The 17930-nt window shown below is 38.9% G+C and overlaps 1 protein-coding gene across 2 annotated transcripts in view; it reads left to right on the top strand.

Annotated features, from left to right (window-relative positions):
• The first annotated feature begins 9052 nt into the window (after nucleotides 1–9052).
• LOC139474712 (MYND-type zinc finger-containing chromatin reader ZMYND8-like) overlaps nucleotides 9053–17930 on the top strand; it is a 68824-nt gene continuing 59946 nt past the window's right edge. For both annotated transcript variants that reach the window (XM_071257843.1, XM_071257816.1), the window contains exon 1: nucleotides 9053–9130. The gene's annotated coding sequence lies outside the window, so the exon portion shown is untranslated. The remainder of the gene's footprint in view (nucleotides 9131–17930) is intronic.

Genomic DNA, 17930 nt, shown 5'->3' with positions numbered 1-17930 from the left:
GTCCAGTGTATTGAATAGAGGATACAGAGATGGGTGTCCAGTGTATTGAGTAGAGGATACAGAGATGGGTGTCCAGTGTATTGAATAGAGGATACAGGGATGGGTGGCCAGTGTATTGAATAGAGGATACAGAGATGGGTGTTTAGTGTATGAAATAGATGATACAGAGATGGGTGTCCAGTGTATTGAGTAGAGGACACAGAGATGGGTGGCAAGTGTATTGAATAGAGGATACAGAGATGTGTGTCCAGTGTATTGAATAGAGGATACAGAGATGGGTGTCCAGTGTATTGAATAGATGGTACAGGGATTGGTGTCCAGAGTATTGAGTAGAGGATACAGAGATGGGTGTCCAGTGTATTGAATAGAGGATACAGAGATGGGTGTCCAGTGTATTGAATAGAGGATACAGAGATGGGTGTCCAGTGTATTGAATAGAGGATACAGGGATGGGTGTCCAGTCTATTGAGTAGATGGTACAGGGATAGGTGGCCAGTGTATTGAATAGAGGATACTGAGATGGGTGTCCAGTGTATTGAATAGAGGATGCAGGGTATATCTAGATACATTCATGTGGCCAGTGTAGAGTATAGATGGTATCAGTCATTTTGATGGCTGAAACCCTTTTCGAAATTGTTTAGCATTTCACTATTTGCTCCAATCAAAACAAACATATAGAAAATAATAGAAATATGTCTTGTTATATAAGGTTGTTTGATACTTTGTGTGTAAGTAATCTCAGTTTATTGGCGGTGTGTTGACATGCCACTACAGCCGTACGTCTGGCCTTGGCCTGATGACACTGTTGGCGGTCATGAATGAGCTGCATCTGCACTAGCTGAGTCCTAGCTGCCAAGTTTGTATCTTCGTGTCAAGCCTCACCCTTCCAGGGGAGACAACCCTTTGCTGTGGCTAACACTGTTTGTTGATGAACTTTGAAGGGTTGATCAAGGCAAACACCATCAACCAGTCGTTGGTCGGCAAAAACTTTACAGTCCGCTGAGATATTTCTGCGATATCTTTGGTGTGTAGCAATAGACTAGTGTCTGACTAGATTCTGGGCAATAGACTAGTATCTGACTAGATTCTGGGCAATAGACTAGTTTCTGGCTAGATTCTGGGCAATAGACTAGTATCTGACTAGATTCTGGGCAATAGACTAGTTTCTGACTAAATGCTGGGCAATAGACTAGTTTCTGACTAAATGCTGGGCAATAGACTAGTTTCTGACTAGATTGTGGGCAATAGACTAGTGTCTGACTAAATGTTGGGCAATAGACTAGTTTCTGGCTAGATTCTGGGTAATAGACTAGTCTCTGACTAGATTCTGGGCAATAGACTAGTCTCTGACTAGATTGTGGGCGATAGACTAGTGTCTGACTAAATGCTGGGCAATGGACTAGTCACTGACTAGATTCTGGGCATTAGACTAGTTTCTGGCTAGATTCTGGGCAATAGACTAGTATCTGACTAGATTGTGGGCAATAGACTAGTGTCTGACTAAATGTTGGGCAATAGACTAGTTTCTGGCTAGATTCTGGGTAATAGACTAGTCTCTGACTAGATTCTGGGCAATAGATTAGTCTCTGACTAGATTGTGGGCGATAGACTAGTGTCTGACTAAATGCTGGGCAATGGACTAGTCACTGACTAGATTCTGGGCATTAGACTAGTTTCTGACTAGATTCTGGGCAATAGTCTAGTATCTGACTAGATTCTGGGCAAAAGACTAGTGTCTGACTAGATTCTGGGCAATAGACTAGTGTCTGACTAGATTCTGGGCAATAGACCAGTGTCTGACTAAATGCTGGGCAATAGACTAGTTTCTGACTAGATTCTGGGCAAAAAACTTGTGTCTGACTAAATGCTGGGCAATAGACTAGTTTCTGACTAGATTCTGGGCAAAAAACTTGTGTCTGACTAAATGCTGGGCAATAGACTAGTTTCTGACTAGATTCTGGGCAATAGTCTAGTGTCTGACTAAATGCTGGGCAATAGACTAGTGTCTGGCTAAATTCTGGGCAATAGACTAGTTTCTGACTAGATTCTGGGCAATAGACTAGTTTCTGACTAAATGTTGGGCAATAGACTAGTTTCTGACTAGATTCTTGGCAAAAGACTAGTGTCTGGCTAAATTCTGGGCAATAGACTAGTTTCTGACCAGATTCTGGGCAATAGACTAGTTTCTGACTAGATTCTGGGCAATAGTCTAGTGTCTGACTAAATGCTGGGCAATAGACTAGTGTCTAGCTAAATTCTGGGCAATAGACTAGTTTCTGACTAGATTCTGGGCAATAGACTAGTTTCTGACTAGATTCTGGGCAATAGACTAGTCTCTGACTAGATTCTTGGCAATAGACTAGTTTCTGACTAGATTCTGGGCAATAGACTAGTTTCTGACTAAATGCTGGGCAATAGACTAGTTTCTGACTAGATTCTGGGCAATAGACTAGTTTCTGACTAGGTTCTGGGGAATAGACTAGTGTCTGACTAAATGTTGGGCAATAGACTAGTTTCTGACTAAATGTTAGGCAATAGACTAGTTTCTGACTAGATTCTGGTCAAAAGACTAGTGTCTGGATTAATTCTGGGCATTAGACTAGTTTCTGACCAGATTCTGGGCAATAGTCTAGTGTCTGACTAAATACTGGGCAATAGACTAGTGTCTGACTAGATTCTGGGCTAAAGTTGAGTGTCTGACTAGATACTGGGCAAAAGACTTGTTTCTGACTAGGTTCTGGGCAAAAGCAGACTTGGTTATAATGCTAATTGTAATTTTATTTTAATTTTATTTTGTAATATCCAAAACTCTTTCTTCAATTCTGACAGGCTTCTCATCAACTAGGTACATTTACTATTCCTCCTCAATAATCTTGGACGCGACATTAAGCCCAATTTCACCACACCTCAAAACTGTGTATGTTGTGTATTGGAGGAAGCATCTGCTCGGAGAGAGGAAAGTCGGTCCTCTGACTGTGTCATGCCAAAAGACGTTGAAAGATGGCTGTTGCCTTGCATGGCACTCGGCAGTAAGGGGATAAAGCAAGAGCTGGTCGGCTGGGAAGCCAGTATTGTGTGTCTGAGTGGGATATCAATGTTAAAGTGCAGCAACATAGTATTATCTCCGTGGAAGAGCACGTCTTGATGTTGCAGTTAGGAGTTACTTTTTAGGAGGGCATTTTTAGCTCACCTGAGCCATGTGATCGAGCTGGTGTCATGTCCTGTTTGCCCATTGTTCATTGTAAACATCTTTTCAGCTATTTATAGCCATTACCAGCCATTTATATCTCGCCTGACTGAATGTCAAAATGAGCTTATATCATTGTGTGTTTGTCCGCCGTGCGTCGTCCACCGTCCAACGTAAAACATCTTCTCACCAATTTGTAGCCATTTTTCAACTGTGATTATCTCCCCTGAAAGTAAGGTTTAGCTCATGTCGTGGCATGTTTGTCTGTTGTGCATCATAAACATCATCACGTGGTTGTTCGACCAATGATAACACCTGAATTTGTTCAAGCGGTTTCAAGCTGATTTTCAATATCGCTGACATGGCAATATTTATCAAAGATAGAAACACATACCGTGTATAGATACGATAAAATTTGTATATAACCGGATATGTTTTTATGTCCCACCCAAACAAAGTTTTCAGTGGATTATTGAAACAGGTTTCATCCGTGTGTCTGTCAAGTTTCGTTTTCGGAGTATAACTTTGCCTACCTTTTAGAATATAGTACCAAAACCTTTTCAAAGACGTCTAATACCCTATGACGTAATTTGTGATATTTTGTTGCCAGATACACCTACAAACAATGACCTATAATGTCAAGGGATGTCGAATGTGCATATGCTGCTCTCAGTGATCCATCACCTCTACATGCTATGTCATGCAATAAGCCCAAAGATGTTGAGATTTTTCAATATTTGTTCACTAACTATAGCCTGCGGCATCTTCCAAAGGCAAGAGAGTTAACAGACTATAAAAGTCCAGTTTCTGCGCTTGCCGAACTAGGCTGGTATTATTGAGTTACATTTTGGCTGGAATAACGAGTCTATGTATAGTCCAACCAAAATCGCGCACCGAAATCAAAATCCGGTGAGTAAACTGTCAAGCAGATTTCGGTCGATTGCAGGATTTGCAGAGAATGTGCACCACCAACTCGTTGTCAACAGATATTTTTCAAATCTTTTCATGTTACTACATGTACTAATCAAGGTGCTCACATGATTTGATGCACTTCGCAATGTTAGACCCGTTTTATCATAATATAGATCTTGATTATCGATCAGATCGTCTTGACACGGCGGCGCCATTTTGTTTGAAACAAATGGAAGTGAACCGAGAGGTGGAATCTGATTGGTCCATAGGAGAGGATTAGAAGGGACATAACTCGTATTAAACCATGGCTCCTTTGTCTTTGACCCTGGTTTAACTAACTGAATGATGGAACTTCTTTTTTCCCCTATCATTTGTCTTCATGATAGAACAATTTCATGAAAAACGTTTGTCGCCAGCGGGATTCGAACGCGCAAAGTCCGCACGGAAGGCTAACGAATGTAGTCTTCTGCCCCGGCGACATGGGAGAAAGGGTGTGAAATTAACAACTAAATATTTACTTACATCAGTACCAATTGCTTATCCCTTTATGAACTGCAAAATGTGTATTATGCAATTTTTATACAGTATGTTACTCTATGCATTCTAGTATTTGTACAGTACTTGTGATTTTGAAGGTTTTCGTTCAACGAAACGAACAGACAGAAAAGAAATTACTATTATCTTGATCAGGGCTATATTTCCTCATAATAGGCCCATCAACATGGGCAAGTAATATTTAGTTGATTGATAAATGTGCTCGAGTTGGTCCAAAACGAATGATATACTTGCCCCGGGACATGCATTTCATAACCCACATCGGCAAAGTGTGAGGTGCACGTGTGAAAGGCTCGGGGAACACATTCTACGTGCTTCACGCAGGGCCGACTAACACAGTGTTCTCAAAAATACCTTTAACAAAACAATGTTTTTTAAGCATTTTATGTTGGACATGGTTTAAATAAATTAGATCCCTCCAAGCCGGGATCAAACTTTTAAATTTTAAAAGTTAGATCCCGGCTTGGAGGGATCTAATTTATTCATAACCACTGGTGGCACTATGATCAAGCCCATGAATTCCAGCCTAGTTCGGCAAGGGTGGAAACGTCTTTTAAAGTCAGTTTACTCCTTGCCTCGGGAAGATAAGTCTGCTGCGACGCATTTTAAAGCAGGCACCAGTTTATGTAAGCTTTTTTATTTTCAATATATAGATTTTTTTCAGTTTCAACTTAATTCATGTGGATGAATAGATTGTAAATGAGAACTAGTATGCATATTAATTTTTTTCGATCCATTCGGGTTTTTTTATCATTATGCACGGGAATTCGGTTAATTAGGTATTTATTTATTGACATTGCACACACGTAAACATTGCAGGACCGAACACTCTATATCTGTCTAATGTGGGACTTCTTTTGCAATACTGTAAATAAGATAGATGTGTAATGACAATGATGGAGTCAAGGCTTTACGAGCCATGTAGGGGGTTTAAGTGGGTTATACCCCCTTCAAATGCATGTGTGCCGAAGACATGAAGCGTGCAAATAAATGCACTTGTCAGGACAGTCACGGTGTTCACGTGTTCTGTTACATTTATTCTTCTCACAAAAATGTCAAGTGACCAGGATCAAGTAGTTTCTCGTCAAATGTTTGGCCGCTGGAAACTGTCACTCTCTTGCCCCATTTCGTCAGTAATGATTCAAAAGCCGACTCTCCCTCGTGGCGTGAGTTCTGAAGCCTATGCCTTCCTAGGTCCTTACTATGATCCATGTTATCCTGACAATGTTCCCACGTTTCTGTGACAAAATCACCCAAAGAAGTATCAAAACCATCATTCATGCATACTTGTGAATTCAACGTCTGACGCCTGGAGACGATCACGCAATATATCACCTCATTCCTCACCACTCGGCATCTTGTAGATTTGCATCCAGATTCTTATAAAAACTGGTTACAAATTTCATTAAAATCAGATCTTAGTTCTTGCTGCCTCTAACCGGATCTAAAGACATGTCACTACGGCTCACGACATATATTGCAATAGTATCATATTTGTGTTTTTCATTATGGTCAAACAATACTCACATGGTTCTTGTCATTATCCTTATGTTAATGATTTAATGGGTATTCCTACATTCAAATGTTATAGGAGCAGACGTCAGACTCTAGCACACACACACACAGCCTTAATTTTGAACACTGCTTCCTCAATGGTAAAAACTGCCCTCGATATTCTCAACTAACTGCAATATTTAAAACTGCCCTCGAAAGTGTCGACCATCTGTCACAGTTAAAATTGCCCTTGATAGTCTCAACTAACTGCAATATTTAATCCTGCCCTTGATAGTCTCAACTAACTGCAATATTTAAAACTGCCCTCGATAGTCTAAACTAACTGCAATATTTAAAACTGCCCTCGATAGTCTCAACTAACTGCAATATTTAAAACTGCCCTCGATAGTCTCAACTAACTGCAATATTCAAAACTGCCCTCGATAGTCTCGACTAACTGCAATATTTAAAACTGCCCTCGATAGTCTAAACTAACTGCAATATTTAAAACTGCCCTCGATAGTCTCAACTAACTGCAATATTTAAAACTGCCCTCGATAGTCTCAACTAACTGCAATATTTAAAACTGCCCTCGATAGTCTCAACTAACTGCAATATTCAAAACTGCCCTCGATAGTCTCGACTAACTGCAATATTCAAAACTGCCCTCGATAGTCTCGACTAACTGCAATATTTAAAACTGCCCTCGATAGTCTAAACTAACTGCAATATTTAAAACTGCCCTCGATAGTCTCAACTAACTGCAATATTTAAAACTGCCCTCGATAGTCTCAACTAACTGCAATATTTAAACCTGCCCTTGATAGTCTCAACTAACTGCAATATTTAAACCTGCCCTTGATAGTCTCAACTAACTGCAATATTTAAACCTGCCCTCGATAGTCTCAACTAACTGCAATATTTAAAACTGCCCTCGATAGTCTAAACTAACTGCAATATTTAAAACTGCCCTCGATAGTCTCAACTAACTGCAATATTTAAACCTGCCCTCGATAGTCTCAACTAACTGCAATATTTAAAACTGCCCTCGATAGTCTCAACTAACTGCAATAACGTTGTGACTGTTTGAGTACCATTATCTGCTCACAATGTAGATTTCCTGGCATAGTTTAAAATTAAACTGAATATTACTTGTTCTCAGTGAACACTGACGTGTATCTTTGAGGAACATGTATACAACTCAAAAGAAGTTAAAGAACACCCAATTATTTTCATATGACTAAAGTTTTGATCACGCAAATACGAAAGTTATGATTATCACTATTTGTGTCATTTTATTACGTCAATCAATACAAAGGATACTGTTGCACAGTGTTGGTGGTAATTAACTGCTGATATATCATAAGCTGGCAGTGATGTATTGGAATTGGACAATGGACAAGTGAATACAGTTGGATCCATTGTTACACTTCTTGTTCCCAGAATCCCTGGACTCTTTGTTGGAATGATGTGAGGGAGTATGATATTAATAAAACAATAATCATTATGTTTGGCACTATTTGAAACTATTTATGTGGCAGTCACCTATGACAGTATCAGCATCCAACTGGTATCACTGGTTTGGTGGGTTCAAGGATTTATCTAGACCTGTTCAGAGGTCAATATTCGGCCCCATGTTGACATCAAATGCCAGTAAAACTTCCCAATTTGTTTTCAAATTTATCACTTCCTCCAAATTTACAAAAATATGAACATTAAAAAAAATTAATTTTGAAAAATATTGCATATTTTTCCCAATTTGCTTGCCAAGAGGACGTAGTTTGGAATTCTGAATAAATACATGGCATTGCTAACCCCAGAATGAATACTAAATACAAGGGTAACTGTCCAAAAGCAAACACAACAATAACAATGTCCTACATTTAGATCCTATTTAGTCTGTATTCCCCTGAACTAGCAGACTGACCCTCAGTGTCATGCCAATAAGGGAATTTAGGATATCCCATTTTTCTATACGCACATTTATAAAACTCCGTAAAATGGAAAGTGTGGCCTTAAATAATGATTTTGTATTTTTCTCAGTTTCTCACGAGCCTTTAATCATGTAAATGCAGTGCTTCAAGCAACCTGCCATCACCTAAAATGTTGTCTACTCAGTGATATGATCTTTGTCGGTCTTTTGCATTTAAATGAATAATAGACATTTCTAATATGTGGAAATTTAGCTTGTTCACATTTTTAAGAGAATATCTCGATGTATCGCCATACCTCATGTCAAAAGGTAACATAACTTTCATCAGCAACGATGTTCTAGTAAATTAAAGGTGTTACCTTAATATTTGAAAATAATTAAGCCGATATAAATGTAACAGAATATATAAACATATTATCACATGAAACACAAAAACCGATATGTTGACATAGGGTTAGGCTGAATAAATACATAAATCAACACAGTATAAATATGGGATAATTTGTACTCTGAGCAACAGGGCGTACTATTCGGAAATAAGAATATTTAGTCAAATTTAGCTACATGCACTATATCTGAACACACTATATAACATCTTTGGTACCAATAAATGCCCTTGACATTGACACACACCTGGAATTACATCACAGTTTTATAGTAAACAACCTGTCTGTGTCCCTCGGATGCAGTAGGGTGTTAAATGTACCCACAGATGAATTCTGTTGTCCTTGATCTCAACAGAGAGGATCTACTGTTTTGTGAGGCTTCTGATAAGGAGGCCCAGCTAACAGTGTCAAGCGAGGCATTCATTCTCCCACAGGTCATGACCCTGTTTCCTGTGGCACACCCACTACTCGTTCAGCCAATGAGCTTGAAGCATTAAAGACTGATTGACAGACAGGGACATGGTAACTCCAGTCTAAATATAGCCCAGTGTTGTGACATCATTTGGATGAGAGCCAAGGCACATGGTTTCAGCCAGCTAGCTTTGCCTCCATTTTAGTGGAACAGAGAAAAGGTTGCAGTGTTGTTTCAGATTGGGAGACTTGGTAATGTATTTCAGGGTGGTGTATGTGGTTGTGTGTGATGTCTATGGTCAGCCAGTGTGTGCTAGATGCCATATACCATGTATCAGAAATAGTTGACATTGTTAATCCTGCAAAACATGGTGTTCATGACAGAGTTTTCCTTTGACATCCCTGATGCAGAATGTTGGCACAAGGATCATGTATTGTTCGATGCATCTTGGCTGGTCATTGAAAAACTTAAATATCAGTTCTCCTGATTATGTATCGATACATAAAATGAGAGTATCAATACAAATATGACATCAAAATTCATTGTTATTGTATTCAAGTTATGAGTACTATGTACATTTTGGGGTAAAGTCCTGAAGCTAATTAGAAATTTGGTAATCATGAATGATAGTCTATCATATTGATATATGAATCTTTAACATTTCAGTCGTACTTTGAAACATTGTTAGTAATCATATTAATACTCTCAAATGTATTATTAAGTGATGTATCGTAATATTATTCCAAGCACGGATACAGATCTTTGTAAAAGGAGGGGAGTATTTGGTGATTACAAGTTCACATACAAGTTCTAGATGGCGATTACTAATTTGTGAATAAGGTTAGCTTGTGGTGTTCTGCAAACATATCACCCAGGGATATAGTTATACGTTAACAATTTGTATACTGGTAACCTGTTAATCATACAAATGTATATATTGTAAATAAGTTTCAAAAAAGGGCATGAGATGTGCGCACCTGCCTATTAATAATTGCTTCTCAACAAAAGTTGGCATAGATAACATTTTAACATTTTATCAAAGTTTCTGCATATTTTTTCCACAAAACATGAAATGAAAAGTATGGAATGTTAGTTAAATTCAAGGTTTGTAATGAAATTTCTTCCAAGTTATGTATAACATTGTATATAGAGGGAGCTGACTGTGAACAAATTCGGCGCTAGATGTCTGTGCTTGATGAAGACCAGTGTCTCTGCAAAACGGTTTCGAAGAACGTTTGTTTAGGGAATTGGCCGAGCCTCTTTTCTTATGCCTTGGTTTTTAATCTATAAAACTCAGTCTATAATGTGAACTCCTTTTTACATTTCAAGCTTGCATGTGCTCGTGTCGTATTGTATTTGTACATGACCCCCTGATATCTTTGACCCCTTTTTGTTTGTTGTTTAATGCCACACCCAGCAATATTCCAGCTATATGACGACGGTCTGTAATTGATCGAGACTGGACCAGACAATCAAGTGATTGACATCATGAGCATCGATCCACGCATTTGTGATACAATGACATGCATCAACCAAGTCAGCAAACCAGACGACCCGATCCTGTTAGTCGCCTTTTACGACAAGCATAGTTGCCTTTTATGGCAAGCATCGGCTGCTGAAGACCTATTCTACTGCGGGTCTTCACGGGTCTGTTTTGTGTCTACACATGACCCCTGATACAAAACTCCTATCGTGGCACAGTTTCAGTATACATGAAACGTTATGTGAATCGTTGCACTCCTGTTCCTTGCACAAACTTGCATATGCGTGGTTTTTTGTATCTACACATGACCCCTGATACAATACTCCTATCGTGGCACAGTTTCAGTATACATGAAACGTTATGTGAATCGTTGCACTCCTGTTCCTTGCACAAACTTGCATATGCGTGGTTTTTTGTATCTACACATGACCCCTGATACAAAACTCATATCCTGGCATAGTTCCAGGTTGCATGAATTGTTATGGGAATCATTACAATCCTGTTTGTGGCACAAACTTGCATATGCGTGTGTCGATGTTCAGTGAATTATTACAATCCTCTTTGTTGCACTGACCGTCTGGGCCAGTTGTAGAATGAATGGTGGCAAGGATCAAATTTCTCCAGCATTTGCCATTTCTGTAGTTAGACAGCATGTTTGGCGAACCCTGTGAATGTATGAGACACATTAGATAACTGTCAATAACGTTGTAAGAATTGGCTTGGTTATGAAACTGATAGAATAGCTGTTTCATATGACACACATCAATTAAGAAATAGACGACGAGTGGGATTTTTTTATCGTACAATAACACACTGCAGGGAGCATAAACCACTCGTGGTCATTTTTTTTCTTATATGAGATGTCAGCATTATTTACAATCTCTTTAAGAAAGATGATAAAATGTACAAGGTTCAACAATATTTACCCGTATCTTAATAATGATGACTCCCTCAATGGAGTCTGACCTTGGCAATGTTGGACAAGTCCATTATATGCACAGGTGGATATTTCCCGTATATTCTCACAATCCTCTTGTCGACTACCTGAACCTTTTCTCTCAATACCGATTATCATATCTCTCCCACTTTTGGATGCGATCGTTCAGCCATCTACAATCCTCAGCTCCATCTATGGGGAACAACTCACTAGAAGCTCCCCTCTCAAAAATGACATCCAATAAACGTCATTAAGTTGCGAGCGCATGTTCAAATCTCCAGAAATGACGTCATGATAGAATTTTTAATCGTGAAATAAACCACACTTCATTCTTCATTGTGCAATTGTTAAACGCGTAGGTATTTGTATTCATTGTCACTGTAACAGCCTTCATGGCACTGTTGTATGAAATCAAACTCACACTCTCAGTCATTCACTATTGTTAAATTAGACTTACGGCAAATGAAATTAGTACCAAAGGTTCATTGGCTGTACATACATGCTAGCAGACAGAAACGTGAGCTAGCCTTGACAAACAGCTGCAGTATTTTGATCCAAGGATTCAACAGTTCACAGCCAAACTCTTAAAAATGGCAAATTTCTACAAGTCGTTATAATACCTTATCTATTGGGCAGTTTGGCAAGGACTATACGACTTGTGCCAATTTCTAATGCTGCATGATACACGTATCATGATACATAGGTCACAATACGATATGTATGGCGATACAAATACTGTAATCGTGAAATTAATGCGTCTCCAAAAGAATGCGACCACTGGACCCTAGCCAAAAATGCGACTCAATATGAATGTGAAACCCCCTCCTCTCAAGCATAAGTGGATTTCTATCTAAAAATGTCCTCAGTCAGGTTTAGAATCCTCGCCTTAGTCCAACCTTACATTAATCCAATTACACACCACAGAGCACCGCTCATTAGCCCTGAGTAAAGTACTTCCGCAAAAACAATACATGCGCGCTGGCTCGTGTCGGCCTTTGACGCAGTCGCAAAGGACAAAGGGTGGCGTCTGTCTGGACTTGCAGGTGTGATCAGTAATGACATAAGAGAGTAGAACTCTTGTCTTGACCCCAGCAGTGACAATTCACGTAATTAATGTTTAGATGACATTGATTATATACTTTCTATACAAGTGCTGCTCAATAAACACTGGTACATCAGCGTATGTCTAAGTTGGTAGTTTTGCTATCCAAAATGTCTTATTGTTGATATAAATGTGATGTTTAAAAATGCGAGCAAAGACCACTCACATTTTTCGCATTTTATTCACACTCTCCTTAATTTCAAGATTTACAGTATTTATGTCAAATCATGTGAAAGCGCCTTGACTATAATCATTTCAGAGCAGGTTCAAAGGGAAAAGCTAGCTTCAAACACATGGTCATAATGGCTAGTCATAGTACTGAAGTTGAAACGCTAATTTCAATACATTTTGTGATATTTGACTGACAAAAATGCTGGGGCGTCATTAAATGAGTAGAAAGTAATTTATTGTAGCAAGTGTATCGTTTTGTATCAATACAGGAAAACAATGTTTAATGATTCAAACTGTGCTTGTATTATAATAAAAGGAAGTTGAAGAACACCTGACATGCCATGACAGATTAACTATAGTCACATGATAAAGATAAGGTGTTCCTTAACTCCGCGGAGACAGATGAACTATAGTCACATGATAAAGATAAGGTGTTCCTTAACTCCGCGGAGACAGATGAACTATAGTCACATGATAAAGATAAGGTGTTCCTTAACTCCGCGGAGACAGAATAACTATAGTCACATGATAAAGATAAGGTGTTCCTTAACTACGCAGAGACAGAATAACTATAGTCACATGATAAAGATAAGGTGCTCCTTAACTCCGCGGAGACAGATTAACTATAGTCACATGAAAAGATAAGGTGTTCCTTAACTCTGCGGAGACAGAATAACTATAGTCACTTGATAAAGATAAGGTGTTCCTTAACCCCGCGGAGCCAGATGAACTATAGTCACATGATAAAGATAAGGTGTTCCTTAACTCGGCGGAGACAGAATAACTATAGTCACATGATAAAGATAAGGTGTTCCTTAACTCTGCGGAGACAGAATAACTATAGTCACATGATAAAGACAAGGTGTTCCTTAACTACGCAGAGACAGAATAACTATAGTCACATGAAAAGATAAGGTGTTCCTTAACTCCGAGGGGAGAGAATAACTATAGTCACATGATAAAGATAAGGTTTTCCTTAACTCCGAGGAGACAGAATAACTACAGTCACATGATAAAGATAAGGTGTTCCTTAACTCCGCGGAGACAGATTAACTATAGTCACATGAAAAGATAAGGTGTTCCTTAACTCCGCGGAGACAGATGAACTATAGTCACATGAAAAGATATGGTGTTCCTTAACTCCGCAGAGACAGAATAACTATAGTCACATGATAAAGATAAGGTGTTCCTTAACTCCGCGGAGACATGAACTATAGTCACATGAAAAGATAAGGTGCTCCTTAACACCGCGGAGACAGATGAACTATAGTCACATGATAAAGATAAGGTGTTCCTTAACTCCGCACAGACAGAATAACTATAGTCACATGATAAAGATAAGATGTTCCTTAACTCCGCGGAGACAGAATAACTATAGTCACATGATAAAGATAAGGTGTTCCTTAACCCTGCGGAGACAGATTAACTATAGTCACATGATAAAGATAAGGTGTTCTTTAACTCCGCAGAGACAGAATAACTATAGTCACATGATAAAGATAAGGTGCTCCTTAACTCCGCGGAGACAGAATAACTATAGTCACATGATAAAGATAAGGTGTTCCTTAACTCCGCACAGACAGAATAACTATAGTCACATGATAAAGATAAGGTGTTCCTTAACTCCGCGGAGACAGAATAACTATAGTCACATGATAAAGATAAGGTGTTCCTTAGCTTTTCCTTAACTCCGCGCAGACAGAATAACTATAGTCACATGATAAAGATAAGGTGTTCCTTAACTCCGCGGAGACAGAATAACTATAGTCACATGATAAAGATAAGGTGTTCCTTAACTCCGCGGAGACAGAATAACTATAGTCACATGATAAAGATAAGGTGTTCCTTAACTACGCGGAGACAGAATAACTATAGTCACATGATAAAGATAAGGTGCTCCTTAACTCCGCGCAGACAGAATAACTATAGTCACATGATAAAGATAAGGTGTTCCTTAACTCCGCGGAGACAGAATAACTATAGTCACATGATAAAGATAAGGTGCTCCTTAACTCCGCGGAGACAGAATAACTATAGTCACATGATAAAGATAAGGTGTTCCTTAACTCCGCGGAGACAGATTAACTATAGTCACATGATAAAGATAAGATGTTCCTTAACTCCGCGGAGACAGAATAACTATAGTCACATGATAAAGATAAGGTGTTCCTTAACTCCGCACAGACAGAATAACTATAGTCACATGATAAAGATAAGGTGTTCCTTAACTACGCGGAGACAGAATAACTATAGTCACATGATAAAGATAAGGTTTTCCTTAACTCCGCGGAGACAGAATAACTACAGTCACATGATAAAGATAAGGTGCTCCTTAACTACGCGGAGACAGATTAACTATAGTCACATGAAAAGATAAGGTGTTCCTTAACCCCGCGGAGACAGAATACCTATAGTCACATGAAAAGATAAGGTGTTCCTAAACCCCGCGGAGACAGAATAACTATAGTCACATGATAAAGATAAGGTGTTCCTTAACTCCGCGGAGACAGAATAACTATAGTCACATGAAAAGATAAGGTGTCCCCTAACTCCGCGGAGACAGAATAACTATAGTCACATGATAAAGATAAGGTGCTCCTTAACTCCGCGGAGACAGATTAACTATAGTCACATGAAAAGATAAGGTGTTCCTTAACCCCGCGGAGACAGAATAACTATAGTCACATGATAAAGATAAGATGTTCCTTAACTACGCAGAGACAGTATAACTATAGTCACATGATAAAGATAAGGTGTTCCTTAACTACGCGGAGACAGAATAACTATAGTCACATGATAAAGATAAGGTGTTCCTTAACTCCGCGGAGACAGAATAACTATAGTCACTCGATAAAGATAAGGTGCTCCTTAACTCCGCGGAGACAGATTAACTATAGTCACATGAAAAGATAAGGTGTTCCTTAACCCCGCGGAGACAGAATAACTATAGTCACATGATAAAGATAAGGTGTTCCTTAACTACGCGGAGACAGAATAACTATAGTCACATGATAAAGATAAGGTGTTCCTTAACTCCGCGGAGACAGAATAACTATAGTCACTCGATAAAGATAAGGTGCTCCTTAACTCCGCGGAGACAGATTAACTATAGTCACATGAAAAGATAAGGTGTTCCTTAACTCCGCGGAGACAGATTAACTATAGTCACATGAAAAGATAAGGTGTTCCTTAACTCCGCGGAGACAGATGAACTATAGTCACATGAAAAGATATGGTGTTCCTTAACTCCGCAGAGACAGAATAACTATAGTCACATGATAAAGATAAGGTGTTCCTTAACTCCGCGGAGACATGAACTATAGTCACATGAAAAGATAAGGTGCTCCTTAACACCGCGGAGACAGATGAACTATAGTCACATGATAAAGATAAGGTGTTCCTTAACTCCGCACAGACAGAATAACTATAGTCACATGATAAAGATAAGATGTTCCTTAACTCCGCGGAGACAGAATAACTATAGTCACATGATAAAGATAAGGTGTTCCTTAACCCTGCGGAGACAGATTAACTATAGTCACATGAAAAGATAAGGTGTTCCTTAACCCCGCGGAGACAGAATAACTATAGTCACATGATAAAGATAAGGTGTTCCTTAACTACGCAGAGACAGTAAGAGACGCGGAGATTTGTAACCACCATGTAACAATTAGCTATTGTCAAATAAGTTAACGATACATCAGTTCCTCAGAACATTTGTAATTCATAGAGGAATTTTATAAGTATATGTAGTTTTAAATGGTTGGAAATTTGTAGTATATGTATACTTTGAGCGATAATAATAAACCCTCTAAAAATGACTGCATTTCATGGAGACTGCTGTACCCATTGCATGCACATTCATTTCATTGCCTGTATGTATTATATACTGTATTTGACATAATAAACGCCTAGGGTGCACTCAAAATTAGCAGTAGGGAGTTCTTATTAGAATATTACTTTGGTGAAAAAAAACAGAGCTGAAAGATAAATATGTGGTTTATGCTGACAGACTGAAATGTTTATATACGACTGATATATTTTCCAGAATGTAATCGCCCATAATTAAGGGTGCATGTAGCACACGAGTGTGTATTATATGCGAATAGATAAGTCTTTTGTACATTGATCAATCGGAAGGGGTGCTAATGAAATTGTTCACTAGCCAATATTTAAGCAAATATCGCTGTGGGCGTTTATTACCTCGAATACGGTAGGTTAACTTTCAGCTTCATCAATCACTTAAAAATCTCATTTGTTTTTGTGTCCTATTTTAATCTGAAAACAAAAAGACATCAACATTTTTCAAATTACACTGTGATTTTATCTCTCCAGCCTGTGCAGACGACCTGCCAAATTCCTTGTGTTTGCCACAAGCGCCAACAAACGAGGAATGGTTTGCTATAGTGCTATAATGCTGCTGACTCAATCTCATAAAAATCAGATCCTAGTTCTCGCTATTGCTACACAAAGATCTGAGGACAGGTCACGGGTCACGTCTGAACGACCTTTCATCCAACCAATCAGAGCGTCGCTTACCAGATCATGAAAGTGACAGACGGAATGTGTTTTCTAATCATGCAACCTCGAAATATTTTACAGAGGGTATTGCGAACGACAGTTACGGGTTTTATAATTATATCCATACAATCTAGGCCATCTGTAAGTCATTCCAGAATGTTCTTTTTATCAGTTTTAAATTTTTTAATCAAGAACTTGTCAAAATATGTTTCGAAGCGTAGTCGCCAATTTGAATTTAGTGACGTAAAGCACAAGAAAGCTGCCTTCTGATTGGCTAATGTCGACTTCTTGTCAGTCCTTCCATCGGTCGGTCAAAATTCGCGCAAGGTCGGTCTGACGTGACCCGTAATGGGATGTCCTCAGATTTTTGTTTAGTGATAGTGAGAACTAAGACCTGATTTTAATGAGATTGTGTTTACATCTTTTGACTATCGGGAAATGTTATTGGTGCAAAATGCTGGTGTAATGGCTGCAGTGAACCATGTGTAATTCATTCCTGCCGTTCAGCAATCCCATCCCGTGCTTTTGCTTCATCTATATGTAGTGTTAATGTTTGAAATGATTTTAATACGGTAAATGTTCCTTGCATTGTTCAGGACCCAAATACTGCAATGTAGTGACTGAACTAGCCCCAATAAGCATGCATGAACTGGCCCCAATAAGCATGAACTAGCCCCGATAAGCATTAACTAGCCCTGATAAGTATGAACTAGCCCTGATAAGTATGAACTAGCCCCGGTAAGCATGAACTAGCCCCAATAAGCATGAACTAGCCCCGATAAGCATGAACTAGCCCTGATAAGTATGAACTAGCCCTGATAAGTATGAACTAGCCCC

The sequence above is a fragment of the Haliotis cracherodii genome, unplaced genomic scaffold (genome assembly GCF_022045235.1).
Source record: "Haliotis cracherodii isolate W230 unplaced genomic scaffold, xgHalCrac1.p SCAF_1, whole genome shotgun sequence".
In the NCBI taxonomy this organism is placed as follows: domain Eukaryota; kingdom Metazoa; phylum Mollusca; class Gastropoda; order Lepetellida; family Haliotidae; genus Haliotis; species Haliotis cracherodii.
This window is presented reverse-complemented; position numbering and strand designations above follow the sequence as displayed.